Here is a 14,396-nt window from a genome sequence, read left to right as displayed (position 1 = left end):
GCGAGTATTTTGCAAGTGGTTTCAGAGCGCCGGCTTTGAGTCGGGGCGGCCGAGCGGAGCCGCCCTGGGGCCAGGTGCGGGCCGAGGCTGCGCTGTCCGGGAGCAGATGGCAGCGCCGGGGCTCGGCCAGCTCCCCGCTCCAATGCCAGGGGAGCCCGGCTTCCCCGGGACATGCCATTCGGGAGAGAAAAGTAACTCAACGCCGGCCGCAGGCGGGGTCGGGTGATGTAACAGGAAGCTCTGATGTTTCACTGCTGCCGCCGCTCCGCGCTGCCATCGGACACGCTCCCGGCGCTCCCGCAGCAGCGCTGCTCCGCCGGGAGAGCCGCCAGCCTCGGGCTCTGGATTACACCCAGCCGGGGCACTGCGCTCTCGCCGCTCTCACTTGGCCGCGGAGGGACTGAGCGAGACATCTCCTCACAGCTTCATCTGAAAGCGTTCTCGTAAAAACTCCGCGTGGTGAGTGCCGCTCCGAGCGGATTCATTGTTGTCCCCACGGGCAGCAGTTGTGTGCCCTCGGAACGCAGCGATAGTAACGCGTGTGTGCATGCTCTGGCACGAACCTCGGCGCGGGATACGGAATCTGCGCCGAGAAACGCTGCGAGGAGAACCTTCGTTTATTTTTAGTTAGCGAGGTGTTGAGCTGATTTTATCACTGGTGTTGTTATCGTCTATGCTTGGTAGGCTAAATAGATAGAAAAGGAGATAAAATGCCCCAATCAGCCCTTTAAGGATTCTGCCTGAAACCTCTAATATTAACTAACCAAATTTCTGTCTTTGCATCTGGAGAGAATTAGAAGCTCATTGGCTTGAAAAGGGTCCTTGAGATTAACTCAATGCAACTGCAGCTCTTATAATAGAGGCTGAATTAGGTGATAAAGTGGTGTAGGTTTGCTTACTGAGTATTTCTCTAAACTTGCTGTACCAGAAAGCGGTCATACTTGAGTTGTTTCATAATTAGGTTTTCTGTTGTAATTACACAACTTAAAAGGTAAAGCTTCTGTTTTGTTTGGGCTTTCTGTTTGCTTGCGGAAAAGTTGGGTTAGTTTGAAGCCTGTACGCGTGCCGGCGTGTTACTCTTTGAGGTTTTTAACCGCAAACACCGAACTGATTTATTGACAGCTAATTGCCCACTTTTCCTTTCCTTGAGGAACTATTGAACAGTGGAAAGTGTGTGATTCCGTGCGTTCAAGTACCAGCTGATAGGCAGTTAAAAGTCTTGGCACTCCTTTAGTTTCCAAAACAGATGTGATACCCTCTGGTTTTACCAATGCGGTTGCAGTGCTGAGATTGGTAATCCTAGTCATTTGCTCGTGTGTGTAAGCAATGGAGCCATAGAAGCAGGAAAATAAATCTTGTTAGGCTATAAATCACACTTGGATTTGATCTACAATGAATCTTTTAGTTATCCATGCAGTTTATAAGGGAAGATAATGAAATAGTTATAAAAAACCCTGAGTTTTTTTCTCTTTGCCTTAATAAACTCATGTGAGGTACCTTGGGGATGGACTTTGCTGCTCTTATAATTGCGCCAATGCAGTCTTCCCAGTCCTACTGTGCATACTGGAGATCTTGTCATTCCCTCGCACTAATAATGCATCTAACAGCTGAAGCCTGTTCAGGTCAGGGATGTGCTCAGAATCTGCGGTCCTCTCAGTGCTTTGAAAGGAGACTCTCTAGATCTAGATCGATGTTAAGACCAGACCTGAACCCATGTGTTTTCTTTTAAAGTACACGTGCTGTGGTACTGTCTGAAATTCTTAATTAAAAATAACAACCTGTGTTTGCACAGTATTTTCTTCTGTAGTTTGCCTAAACTCTTGTCTATTTCACTGCAAAGAAGGAGCAATCCCACAGTCTTTAATCCACACAAAAGGCACTTGGTGATACTAAGTCGCTTAAGATGGTACTTCACATAAAAGGTGCATATGGTGTTTTAATGATCAGTGCAGTGGGAACAACTGTCTTCAGAAGTGTATCAGCTAAGTTATCCAGATTTTTATTAGCAGCTGGTGTAGGCTGAAGTGGGTCTGCCCACGGACGATGTGCCAGGCACACGTGTGTTTGCAGGTTTGATGCCAGAATCTGCACTATTTGCAGGTTAAGCAAAGACAAAGGCAGGGTATTGACATAGAACAGTGTGACTGCACTTTTTACTGGGCAAAACTAAGTACCTGGATATGTAAGATGCATTGCAAGTTCAAGAATTGCATTATGTGTGTCCTTGCACCTTCAAATGTTACTGCACCCTGAGTTTGTGATCAGTTGGAGTCTTTCTCTGCATTAAGAGATGTAGTATTTGTCCCTGTGAATAGGCTTTTCTTGATACAACACAACTGTTGAAATCCTGGTCCACTGAGAACCAGTGGGAATTTGTCCACCGACTATCAAAGGGCAAGACCTTCCTAAATGTGGGTATTTTTCTGTTGAAGGAATTATACAAACATCACCCTTCCAGGCACTTGCATTCTGCTGTCTGTTGGCAGCTGGTTTTTTTGGTAATTTCTGTAATTTTTGAGTGCTCCAGTTGAAAAACACAGATCTGTATGTGTCTTGCTGGGTCACCAATGCCTTACCTGGTTCAGCAAAGGGACTTCCTCTGGGAATACAGGATTTTTCTGTGTGCTGTCTGGGTACTGCAGTTTAGATTTTAGACCAGGATACAATTAAGAACAAAAGCGAGGGAAGAAAGCACATTAACAAATTTCCTTTGCCACCCATATCATTACTAACTTGCTTCTATATTGTATACATTTGAGGTAATCATCTTCTTCCAGTAACATTCCTGGCCTGTGCAGGAGCTGGGTGGGATTGGACCCACAAAAGTCCGTGAAGTCATGCAGTAATGCAATTCAAAGTGGGCCATGGTCATTTGGAAGAAACCAGCACTATCGATAGGGTTTTAATAATAACACGTGTAAAGTGTATATCTCCTCACGTATACTGAGGTACATCTAGTCACTGCAGTAGTAAATGCTAAACATAAAACATAAGCTATCTATTAAAGCCATTGAGGGGATTTCTCCAATGAGAAGTCCAAGTCTACAGTTAGGAAAACAAAACAGGATTTCTCCTTAAGAAGTTGTTCCCGTCTGTTGCCAACATGTTTACGATGTTCTTGATTTGGTACCAAAATCCCTTCGGTGCTTCTGATCAGCTGCCACTCCTGTGGCACACACACAATACTGGCGTTGCCTCGGTGCCCTGGCCACCTCTGCTCTGGAAGCCTGGGTAGTTCTGTCATTGAGTTTCATGTGCAGCAGTTTCCTCAGTCAAGCTTTGCACTTTTTGAAAACAGTCTTTACTCGCTTATGGAACTGCTCTGTCCCTAGTGAGTATTTTAAGTGCCTGGAGCAGCAAATTGTCAGAGCTCTGGAATTAACTATATCCTTGATACTACTGTGTCGAGGAAGGAATGAGTACTGCTACTGTCAAAACAGATGTGAGTTGGCAAAAAATAACTTTCAGGCAGTAAAATAAGTGTGTTTTTATGTGTGTTTATGTGTATTAGAGATACAATAACATATATAGTATATTATTTCTACATACAGCATATGCAGGTCCATCTCACGCTGACTTCCATTATTGCCAGTGTTGCAACTAATGACAGAACATAGGTTTATAAAGAAACTTTCAAAGTAGATTAACCCTAGACCTCACCGTTTAGAAAACTGGGAATCACAAGTGCTAATATTCTGAATTGCATATATCTGAATGCTGCATCCTTTTAATGCTTAAAAGAAAACAGAGAAAGCTTTCTGTACATGGACACAACCCATTATTTTTTACTTTTTGCATTCACATTGGCAGCTCTGATGTTTTCAGTGTAAAAAATTTGCACAAAGAGCAGTAGAAAATAGCCTACTTCTCACCTGTTACCTTAATGGAGAATTCCACAGCCAGTGTGGTACAACAGAAGATCTTACAAAATTGGGTTCCATTAGAACATTTCTCCTTAGCAACACTTTTTGTTCTATTTTAGTATCTGGGCAGAACTGAAAGGCTAAACTTTCACATTTTCAAGTTTTGTTTTAACAGTTGTCTCTTACGCTTCAGTCTCCCAAGTTTGTTTATACTGTTTACATTTTCCCAGCAAAGTCATCCTTTTTCTGCCCTAGCTCTGTGCAAACACTTTCAATCATTTCTGCAGTATACGCTGTCCAAAAGTGATTTATTTTGAGTTGCTTTTCTTTGGAAAGATGCATTTGAAATGCATTTAACTCGTTGTAATGCACCAAAAAAAGACTTTCCTTGAGAGAAGCCATGTTCTCCCTTCAAGAAAAGAAATCAGGCTCTTGTGGTAAATTTGAGTGTGCCTGAGGCCGTTACCTTTTAATATATCCTAGGTGTCACTCAAGCCTTTTCTGGCAGTTTTGGCCATTATTAAGCTGTAGCTGACCATTCTAACTGAATTTTAGAAAATAAAACAATGTTGTATTTCTGGATTTATGTTTGCGTCATGCAGGCTACATTTGAAAAAATATCACCCAAAAAATTAGTGATAATTTTGTTTAATGAGGCCCATACCACTCTGACTTCCTATGTAGTACTATGAACAAGGAGCCAAAGAGAGAAATTAGTAACTTTTTCCTTTTGATTTCTATGTTCAAAGCACCTGCACCTGCCTCATACACTGTTGTATGCCACTAGCTGTGTTTAGGCTGAATATCTTATGTTCCTAAAATCTACATCATCTTTTCCACCTATTCTTTGATATTCTCAGCTTGAAAACTGCACAACCTTGAATGCTTGTATGGGTATAAAGTGTCACTCTTTGAATTACCATTTAGCTTTTCTCCTTACGTTTCCCCTCCCCCATCACAGTGGTAAAATCTTGCCAATTAATTTTCATGAATTTTATATTATCCCAGTACTGACAATTCTGGTAGAGTTTCAAGAAAGTAAAACAAAGGATGTATTGAGACCATTTTTGTTATACCAGAACTCATTTGTTTTAGGATTTAAAAGTATTTTTTCCATATTAATATTATCAGAAATTACTATAATTTGTCACCAAATGTCGTGCTCTATAATCCTTCCTAGACAGAAATTTAAAAATTTACTTTTCAGAAATGAGTAAGACCTTTTGACATTATACTTCCTTCTTCTGCGGTTGCAGCTATGTATTTATTTAGTATCCTAAATGGAAGGAAAATTTATACTTTGCAGCCTTTTATTACTAAAATGGCACATTTTTGCAATTTTTATCCTGAAATATTCTGTATAATGGGAGTATCTGCCCTTTAGTTTCAGTTAGTGAAGTCCAGCAGGTGTCACTCTGGGGATTAAATAAGAAATATTACACAAACAGAGATAAGCTTTTTTAGGAAAATTTAGAAGTATTTATTCTAATACATTTTTCCAGGATCATTTTTTGACCAGGCATGCCTTCTTGATTCTGAAGTTTCTTTTTTTAGTTATATGATTTAATGTGTGTATTCATCTTTCTCTGTGTCCCCTTGAACATAAAAAAGGACAGTCATTGGTATTGGATTATACAGTCAGAACTTGTACTCACGGGTGACATGACTGAAACCTAAAGAGCTGTGACTCAGTTGAATATTGCCTTGATGATATTAAAAACTGTTTTTGTCATCTTCCTTGGGGACCAAAATTGTTCTTTTTGTTGGTGGACATTCTCTTGCACAAGTAATGTGTTTTCTGTTGTGATGAAGTCTGCTGTAACTGTCTTACATATTGAGACAGTCTACATACTTTTTCTGTTTGAGTTACCTAAAATTGATATGTTAGGTGGCTAATCATCCAAACTTTCACAGTAAAAAAGTTTGGAGGAGAGAAATTTTGCCGTGTGTCATGGAGTTTCTAGTAAAAGTCAATTATGCATTTTCTGGTGGGAGAATAAAAAAGTGTCTTGTTTATTGTTCAGTGTTTCTTTAGGGAATGATGTACTAATGTGTTTGTTGCATTGTGGTGGATTTGTACATGAGTGTGGAGCTCCATATTCTGAGAGTTTCATATTGTGTGGAATAGGAATGTGTTCGTTAAAAATTTGTGGGTTTCTAGAGGGAATTGTTGTTTATTTCCCAGACCATGTCAATGCCACCTCAAACAGAAACAAATACCTCAGCAGGCAGCTTTGGAAGGCAATCCACAAATACAAGTCTCTCTTTAAATAGAAAGAAGCTTTTTATTGTAAATACATGCATACATACATGTATTTTTATATATGCGTATGTGTATATATTTTTACAGATACATACTTTATATATTTATTTAAAAAATAATCTCATTCTAGAATGTGTAACCTCAGACTACTTTATACAATCCAGTTTCCTTTCTCTCACTTCTTTCTCCTGTTTAAGCCCCCATCCTGTTCCGTTTTTGATTCTGTTCAACTTCCTTTCCTGTGATGACTCTGAGTGAGTCACTTTGCCAGGCATTAAGAATGTGGCTTGACAGTATTTCCAAAAGCTTATCCTATACTGGCTCATGCAGATGAAATTAACCTCTGCCTTATTCTTCCTCTCAAAGAAATGTCTGTCTTCACACGTCCAGTTTCTTGGAAGGGGAAGGTGGGGGTAGGAACCCTTTCCATAAATGACTGTGTTGAACTTCAGAGCCATCTTCCTCGCAGAGGAACAGCAGCCATGTGTACCGTAACAAAGCACTGGGATCGGGAACCTTTTTAACATTGATTTAGTGTGTACTGGGGAAAAAGTTAGCTTCAATAAGTTCAGGAAAGCCAAATTAAGGCTCTTTCCTGAGTGCTATTCAAGTGCTCCGTGTGGCTACCACTGTGCATTCTTCATTCTTTATTAAATGTGGTGGTTATTGTGTTAAAATGCATGGAAGGCCACCAGGATTGCGCTGGGTTTGTGTGTGGCTGGCAGCAGTTGGGAAAAAGCACATGCTAAGTAGACACTTAAACACTGAACTAAGTTGCAGCCTTTCTTGTGGTTGTGTTCGTGCCAGTGTAGTGTGGGGCTTGCGGGGGAGGGTTTGTTTTTTTCCTTTGTTTTGTTTTGGGGTTTTTTTTTCTCTCCAGTTTTAGAAGAAGTGTGTAAAGAGGGGTTTTAAAAAAAAATTGTTTCTAATCTGTTAATTGTGTATGTGCATCAGGAAATGAAAGCCTTTCTGCTGAAAACAAACAGGGAAAATTAGTCCTAGAAAAGAAGAACTTTAGAAACCAATATGCCAATAAGAGTAAGAATTCCCATCAAGTTAAACTCTGCTATTGCGGTCTTCTTGTCCTACAGAACTGGGGGATCTCACCCTCCATCATTTTTCCTTGAGGGAGATGTGAAAGATTGTATCACTTCTGTAATTTTCTGTGTGTTATGTCCTAAGTGCAATTAAAACTGCCACAGATTACACACCAGTGAGTAAAGTGGAAATAGATTTTTTTTCATATCTATTTGCTATCACAGTGTAGGGTTTATCTAAAACAGGAGTAATGGTTATAATTGGAAGCTCAAACAGTTCTGTCTGGAGTACAGTCATATTAATTTGAAATTACTTTTAGTTTCTCATTCTGGAAATTGTTAATTTCTGACTACAGGAGGTGATTTTGGTCCATCTTCAACTCTTGAGAGTGTCATTATTGGGCTGATTATGGAAGTCACAGCACGATCTTTTAAGAGCCTTTTGTTCCCCCAGCCCTGCTTGCTGGATGTGCCGTATAAGCATTTTGAGAGTATCTAGGAAAATCATTCAGATGTTTTTAACCTTTCAGCATGATCCACCAGGATAGCTGCTGGGCCTAGGTTTTCTTTTCCTTTTTCTCCCCCAATTATTTCAGAAGAGCTTGTACAAGCAGAGCACTTTGTCTAGAGAAGATCTCTCTTCTAAAAATTGTGCGTGCAATCCAAGAGAAGAATTCAGACAATGTAGTTTAACTGGACACTTTTTATTTAGAGCTGCAGGGATAAAATAGTCTGCTGACATGCTAAGCTTTTCCTAGAGTCACATTACAGACCAGTGAAGGACATGGCAGTAATTCAGGGTTTGTTGGAAGGATGGCAGAATACTTGTGCTGTCTGCAGGGGCACTGGGGCACCGGAGCATGGCAGTGGCTGCTGCCACCTCCAGAGTACACAGCTACAGTGTGGCAGCACCAAAAGAACCCCGGTTCAAAGCAGATTTTAGGGACCAGTAACCTTTCTAAGTCAGCATAGGCAAGGAAAGACAGGTTTCTATGGAAATTCATGTTGTCCAATGAAGACAGACTGGCATGACAGAGTTATCTGTGATAACTCAACTTCCTGTGGGAATGCACATTTGCCAAACCAAAGTGTTCAAAAATAGCATTATACCATACAGGAATGTGGAAATTGTTAAGCCGGAGGTTTGTTTTGTTTTATTTTATTTTTACAATTTCTTTAGTCCTTGGGTTTCATAAAATTCTGAGCTTTTATATTTTTAAACATTTACAGATTTTAAACAGGACATTGTCCAACTTCTTCTTTGAGTACTAATTAACAATAAAACAAAGAAGCCTGGTAGCAAGGAAGACAAAATGATGGAAGGAGTAACAAATGCACAAAGGAAAAAATGCTTGAACCTTAAAATGTTGTTCCCATAGGAAAGTGAACTGAACAAATCAGTGAACGGAATGATGTTGCCTTTAGCATGACTCTCATTGCAGGGACAAAGCTCAGTTAGGTGTCCTGTGGTCAGTCAAACTTTGATAAACAGAAAGATTCCTTTAACTGGTGAGAAATCACTACTTGCAGTAATTTGCATGACATGAATTCCCAGTATGGTTATGAAATTAGTTGTCTAGTCACTATTTTAATTAGGTAACAAAACCAGATGCTGGGTTTCAGTCCATGGTCCAGTTAAGGTGTCAGTAACTGCAGTGCTGAGTTAGCTCATCTTTTGTCATACAGAGAGCAGGTGAAATATGCAGTTGTCATGCACTAAAGATCTTTATTAGCACCTTTCCTCTTCATTTATGGAACAGAAGGATACCTCCTATTTCTTCTGCCATTTATTGACTAAAAGACTCCATGATCTCTCAGAATTTAAGCCTATGATTTTCCATTATTCATTCCTGTCGTTCCTGTAATTTGCCCTGCACAGGTAAAATGATTCTGCTCTCTTCTCAGTTTACAAATCCTTTAGGCACTTCTAGCTAAATATTTTTATTTCTCTCATTCAAGCTATGCAGAGATTTGGGGTTGTTGGGTAGATCTCCACATCCAGCGAGCAGCCCAGGAGTGCTGGGACCATCTCCTCACCTCTAGGATGGGGCAGGATTTGTGCACGTGCAGTCCCATGTTGCGTTGGTTCCTCTGCAGCCACACATCCGCTATTAAAAAAATTGCTGAATGACAGTAATAGAGAGGAACAATGGGCTATTACAGGATGCTCAGACAGGGTCATTACAGTATATTTTCTTGTGCAATCTTGTTATGAACAAGATTCATATTTACCAGCTTGTTTTATTTGTCAGCATCCTATTATTAATTAGTGTTGTAAGGCTATGAGCTGCTCATTTTCTAGCTAAGGTCAATTTGATGAAATGAAGGTGTTTTTCTAATAGCCCTGTGGAAAGCTGCTTTTCAGTATTTACAATAAATTGATAGATTTTTTTAAGTATTTGGTATTTATTTATCATCATTGGTAATGGCACACAAAAAAAAGCCAGGAATTTTTTTTCACCATTGAACTGCAAATTAGCCTTAATGTACTTAGCAAAATGAAACCAAGAATCTTGTGATGGGGCTGTTGTATTTGAAAATTTAGGTAGATCACTTAAAAGAAAAATATGTTGCTTTTTGATTTTGAAAAGAAAGCAGCTTATTTGCAGTGCTGCTTTTTGACTTATAGGGTATTTTCCATGGTTTCCAACACTTGGAATCCAAATGTTCAGTTTGATTTAAAAGGCAAAGATGAAAAATAGCACCTCATTGAAGCAACTGTGGACTGTTTCTGTGTGTGGTTAAATTAACTCTCTCCCTGAAAGACACCTACTAATGGGCACAGTTGAAAACCTTTGAGAAGGTTCCCAGCTAATGTGAAATAAGGAGTTCAAGCAAGAGAGGATTAAATCAAATTTGGGAAGACATGAATTTGGCATTGGGCTCCAGGAATCAGTAGAATAGACTAGAAACCAGTCCACGGGGATCTGGGATGCTGATGAAAACTTCATTTGTTTTTGGCATTGTATGAAAATGTTTCAATTTTTTATCAAGACATGTCATTTTCTTAGATGTGAAAATGGTCGTCTTTGTGTTCTTGGAATAAACACAGCCCAATTTGGCATCCTGGGCTATATTTGTGTAAGAGAGTCTAAGGAATGGAAAACTAAGGGTACTGTAGGTCAGCATTGAGGTTAGCAGAACTGCAAGGGGAAGTCTGGCAGCCGAGGATCCCTCAGCGGGTCTGTCGCTGCCTCCTTTGCACGCGAGCACGGGAGGGCGGGGAGCTGGCCACAGCGGGATGTACATGTGAGTCTTGCAGAGTGAGAGACATATCCATGGACGTGAGGTGTCTGTGGGTGAGACTGGAATTAATGCTACTCCTTGGAAGCTTTTTGCAAGCTCTACAGCTTTTGTCCAGTTTGACAAATGGCTCATTAGAGACCGATTGTTTTTCCTCAGCTCTCTGATTCCATTTGGCTTTTGAGTCTTCAGTTCTACAAAACCCTTGAAGTTACAAGGAGCAACTTATAAAGTCCACATACTTAGTGAGACTGTATGGATGATGCTCAGAGCACGAAGCAAGGCCAAAGGTTTGCAAATCCAGAACAATTTAAAAGTTATAAATAAGGGGGGGGGAAAGCTAGGGATGAGCAGGAAAGTATTGAACAGTAAGTTTGTGTTGCAGAAATGTCTTTTGTCCTGGGTCCATGGCACGCCTACTTTTGAAAGGTGAGACACAGAGGGTGCTCAGTGGTTATTTACCACACCTAATGTTATTTGTACCTGTTTAAAAAAAACATTAATGTATGACTTGGTATAGGAAGAACCGTGTGCACTGCTTAGTGTAAAAATAAAGCAGCTAATTAATGCCAATCAACAATACTTCTGTCTCAATAAACTGCAGCACAATAGTTAAGGTGTTCCTCCTAAAATACCACATGATCTTATGTGGATGAATGCAAGCAGTTTTATTGAACTTAAAAAGCTCCAAGAAATATATGTGGATTTCCAGAATCCATTTGTAATGTTTTTAAGCAAACACTTAAATACTCAGAGCGTTGAACATGACGAAAGGATTACATGTGATGATTTTTCACATCAACTATGTTTTCCTAGAGGATGACCATTTCAAAGGGCACTAGTTTCTTGGGTGAGTGTCATTCCAGTAAAGCAGGTTAAAACCAATTTCTTTTGGCTTTCCAGATGGGTAACGTGCAAGTGATTGCTGAAATCACATCTTTTGACGAGAGAGAGAAAGATTGTAAGCATACTTTGATAGAAAATAAATTAGTTCCAGTCCTATAGAGAGGGAAGAACTCAGTTTGTCACAGACAGATAGTTGTTTCCTGACACTGGGCATTTGGTTAACAACTTCCAGTGTTTGATGATGTCATGGGTCTTATGGATTCTGTGTGTTTGGGGCCCTTTGGGCTTAACAGGAAGGTCACCAAGTTATCGAGCAACTTCTCTGTTTGAAGAGATTCAACTGCCTTTCCTGCCTCACTTTGCAGAACCTAAGCTTTCAAAGGCAAACCAGTGCTGCTCCTGGGAATTTGCCAGTATCTAGACCTTTTTTCCTAGCTAAAAACGTAAAAACCCAAAGAAATGGAAGTAATTCTTTCCATTCTCCTTTGTGTTCCATCAGATCCTGTTGACTCTTTTAATCTAACAGAATCTCTGTATAGTAACCAAATGTGCCTTCATTCCTTCTCCTGTGCTCCAAAAGTCTTGGACTGCTGCATTTTTAAAGCTGTCTGTGTCCACAAATGTCTAGAAAAAGGATTTTCACTTTCCTGCAACCCTCTGGAAGAACTTACTGTTCTCTCCCCATAAAACTGGACAGTATATGTTGTAATAAAAAAAAAGTATGGAAGCAAATCTATGTCAATAATAGAAAAGGTGGTTGAGCCCCAGGAACCTCCTTCCCCCAGAAGACCTTTTAACTTTGTCTTGACTGTACGAGAGCGTGGTTTTCAGAACACCTGTTTCTAAGTTGCATCTCTTGCAAAGAAGTGCAAGATATACATGTGGAAGTTGTAGTTATGTCGTCGTTTTCAGGAATGAAACTGCCTCTAGTTTTGTTGTCAGCAGAAAGGAGTAATAGAAAATCAGTTGTTGCATTGGCTTTTTTTTCCCCTTCCAAAATGTAGCAAGCATGTTATTGTTGTTGCTGATGGAAGATGCCTTTTCGCAGTCCAACAGCTTCAGTATTTTCCTTGTTTTGTGTAAGGAAGGTAACCTTTATAACATCCTGTTTTATTTACCAGCCGTATCTGTAAGCTGCAGGAATCCTTCCTGTTCAACTCACAACACAGTACTCAAGACAGACAGAAATCATTGATCTTCCTTAGAAAACTATTTGGTAACAAACTGAATAAAGCTGCGACTCTTGTGAGGTGTTTGTTTTAAATACCACCAATTAATACTTTTGTCAAAACTAGAAAAGGCTGAAGTGAGTCAAATGAAATCAGAGTTCTCTTGCATCTTCCCCAAAATTCAGGGTGTACCATATTGAGCACTGGTCAGGAATGTGGAAAGTTTTGTGACTGATCCCTCTCTAAGTTCATACATCTCTGCAGTTCCTACTCTTTTGCTGGAGTTGGAATCCAAGTACAAAACTGCTATGGAAAAAGGCTGCTCTTGCATTTTTCCTGGCAGACTTAAAACCTGGGAGTATCTAAAATGTCATCAGAAAGCCTGTTCTCATGAGAGTCCTGTCCAGATTTCCAACAAATCTGGAACATTATCCAAGGAAGTGTAGAAACCTACACAATCACACAATTACAGCAGAGCTCGTGGTTGAGTTTCTTTGATGTGGCATGGCTTTGTTGGGTATATGGTTTTGTTGGTTTTCTTCCTTGGCTTTCGGGTTGAATTTTTTTTTTTTTTGGTTGCTATTCTTCCTTTGTCACTTGATATAAAAAGACTTTTGTGTAATTTTAGCTTCTTTCTTTGTCCCCTTTCTTTGTTAATCTTTTTTCTTTAATTCAGATTAATCATTTTCCATTCTCTTAGGAATGTGTCATCTTTTTATGAACAAGAGTCTCTTAAATTGGAGGGTGATGAGAGTTTTGCTGAATGAACTGTAGGACCAGTTCATACTAATTTTCTAATTAGAACTGGATCGCTAATGAAGATTAACTCAAATTAGTGAGTGGATGTTATTAAATAAAATGGGGTTTATTAGCTTAGTTTCATGTAGATTTAATACCGAGTTTTATGCTATTGGTATATCAAATTGTCCTTGTCCCCAAATCTTTTTTGACATGGTCCACTCCTTTGTTCCAGTATTGCTCAAGATGTGCAATGCATGCAAAACTAATTCTGGAGAAGCTCTGCATGAGTGCAGTGAGCACCATGAGCAAAACAGCTTGTTTGCTGGGCAAGGTGAAGCAATTGTCAGTGCTGTGGTGTGCTCGTGCTCATCAGTAATTAATTCCATGGCCTGAGCAAGAGTGCTCTGAGACCATGTTATCATTCCAGCACAGTCCTGCCAAGCAGCTGGTGCTGCTCCTTGTTTTTGTTTTTTTTCTCAGGGAAGTAGGACTGAGCTCACTGGAAATGTTTCTCATCTTCCACTGATGTAAATTAGTAAACATAATCATTCAAAGAAAAACACTTTTACCACCCATTACCTGTACGGACAAATACCTGTTTTTCAGTGGTGACTCCTATTTATGGTTCCTGTGTCCAATTATAGGTAAACTAATAAGATATGTGTGGTTTAAATTTTATTTACTTATTAGCATCCATACTCTCCTTAAATAAAGTTTGATAATCTGGTAAATTTAAATTAGTTAGCCTTTTAGGAGAAAAAGCTTTATGTGATGAATGTGAGTGCTAAAACCATTGGTCAGCATAACTTGTGGCTACAGAATGGTTTAGGGTGCCCTTTCAGAATTTACCATTATTTACTTACAGGTGTTTTGCTGGGGAAAAAATGTACTTTTCTAACACCTACATAACTGTCACAGCTGCTCATGAAGAAATGTTAGTAAGATTCCTACATTAGGTGAGAGACACAAAAATATATTCACTCTGAGGGGGAAAATCCAGCTCTTGGTAGACTGTTAAGTGTTTTTGCACTGAGACCTGTACTAGCATCTTTTTATCAGCCTTAATTCAGCAAATATTAGTAAGCTTAGTTTCCAGATTGCTCTTATTAGATAAATTATTGTGCCTTTGTGCACTGTTCATAACGTGGAGGGGCTTGGAAGAAAATTAAATATACGGAAGGCTACATGGCTTATCCAACTATGCAGCTTCTTATTTGAGGAACTGAATTTGTTC

At 39.7% G+C, this 14,396-nt stretch overlaps 1 protein-coding gene across 3 annotated transcripts in view; it reads left to right on the top strand.

Moving 5' to 3' along the window:
• Positions 1–264: 264 nt before the first annotated feature.
• CALCRL (calcitonin receptor like receptor) overlaps positions 265–14,396 on the top strand; it is a 63,939-nt gene continuing 49,807 nt past the window's right edge. For 2 of the 3 annotated variants that reach the window (XM_069021920.1, XM_069021922.1), the window contains exon 1: positions 265–459. The gene's annotated coding sequence lies outside the window, so the exon portion shown is untranslated. Of the gene's footprint in view, positions 460–931; positions 992–14,396 lie in introns of those variants that run through there. The other variant, XM_069021921.1, reaches the window with a different exon arrangement.

The sequence above is a fragment of the Aphelocoma coerulescens genome, chromosome 7 (assembly GCF_041296385.1).
Source record: "Aphelocoma coerulescens isolate FSJ_1873_10779 chromosome 7, UR_Acoe_1.0, whole genome shotgun sequence".
NCBI lineage: Eukaryota > Metazoa > Chordata > Aves > Passeriformes > Corvidae > Aphelocoma > Aphelocoma coerulescens.
This window is presented reverse-complemented; position numbering and strand designations above follow the sequence as displayed.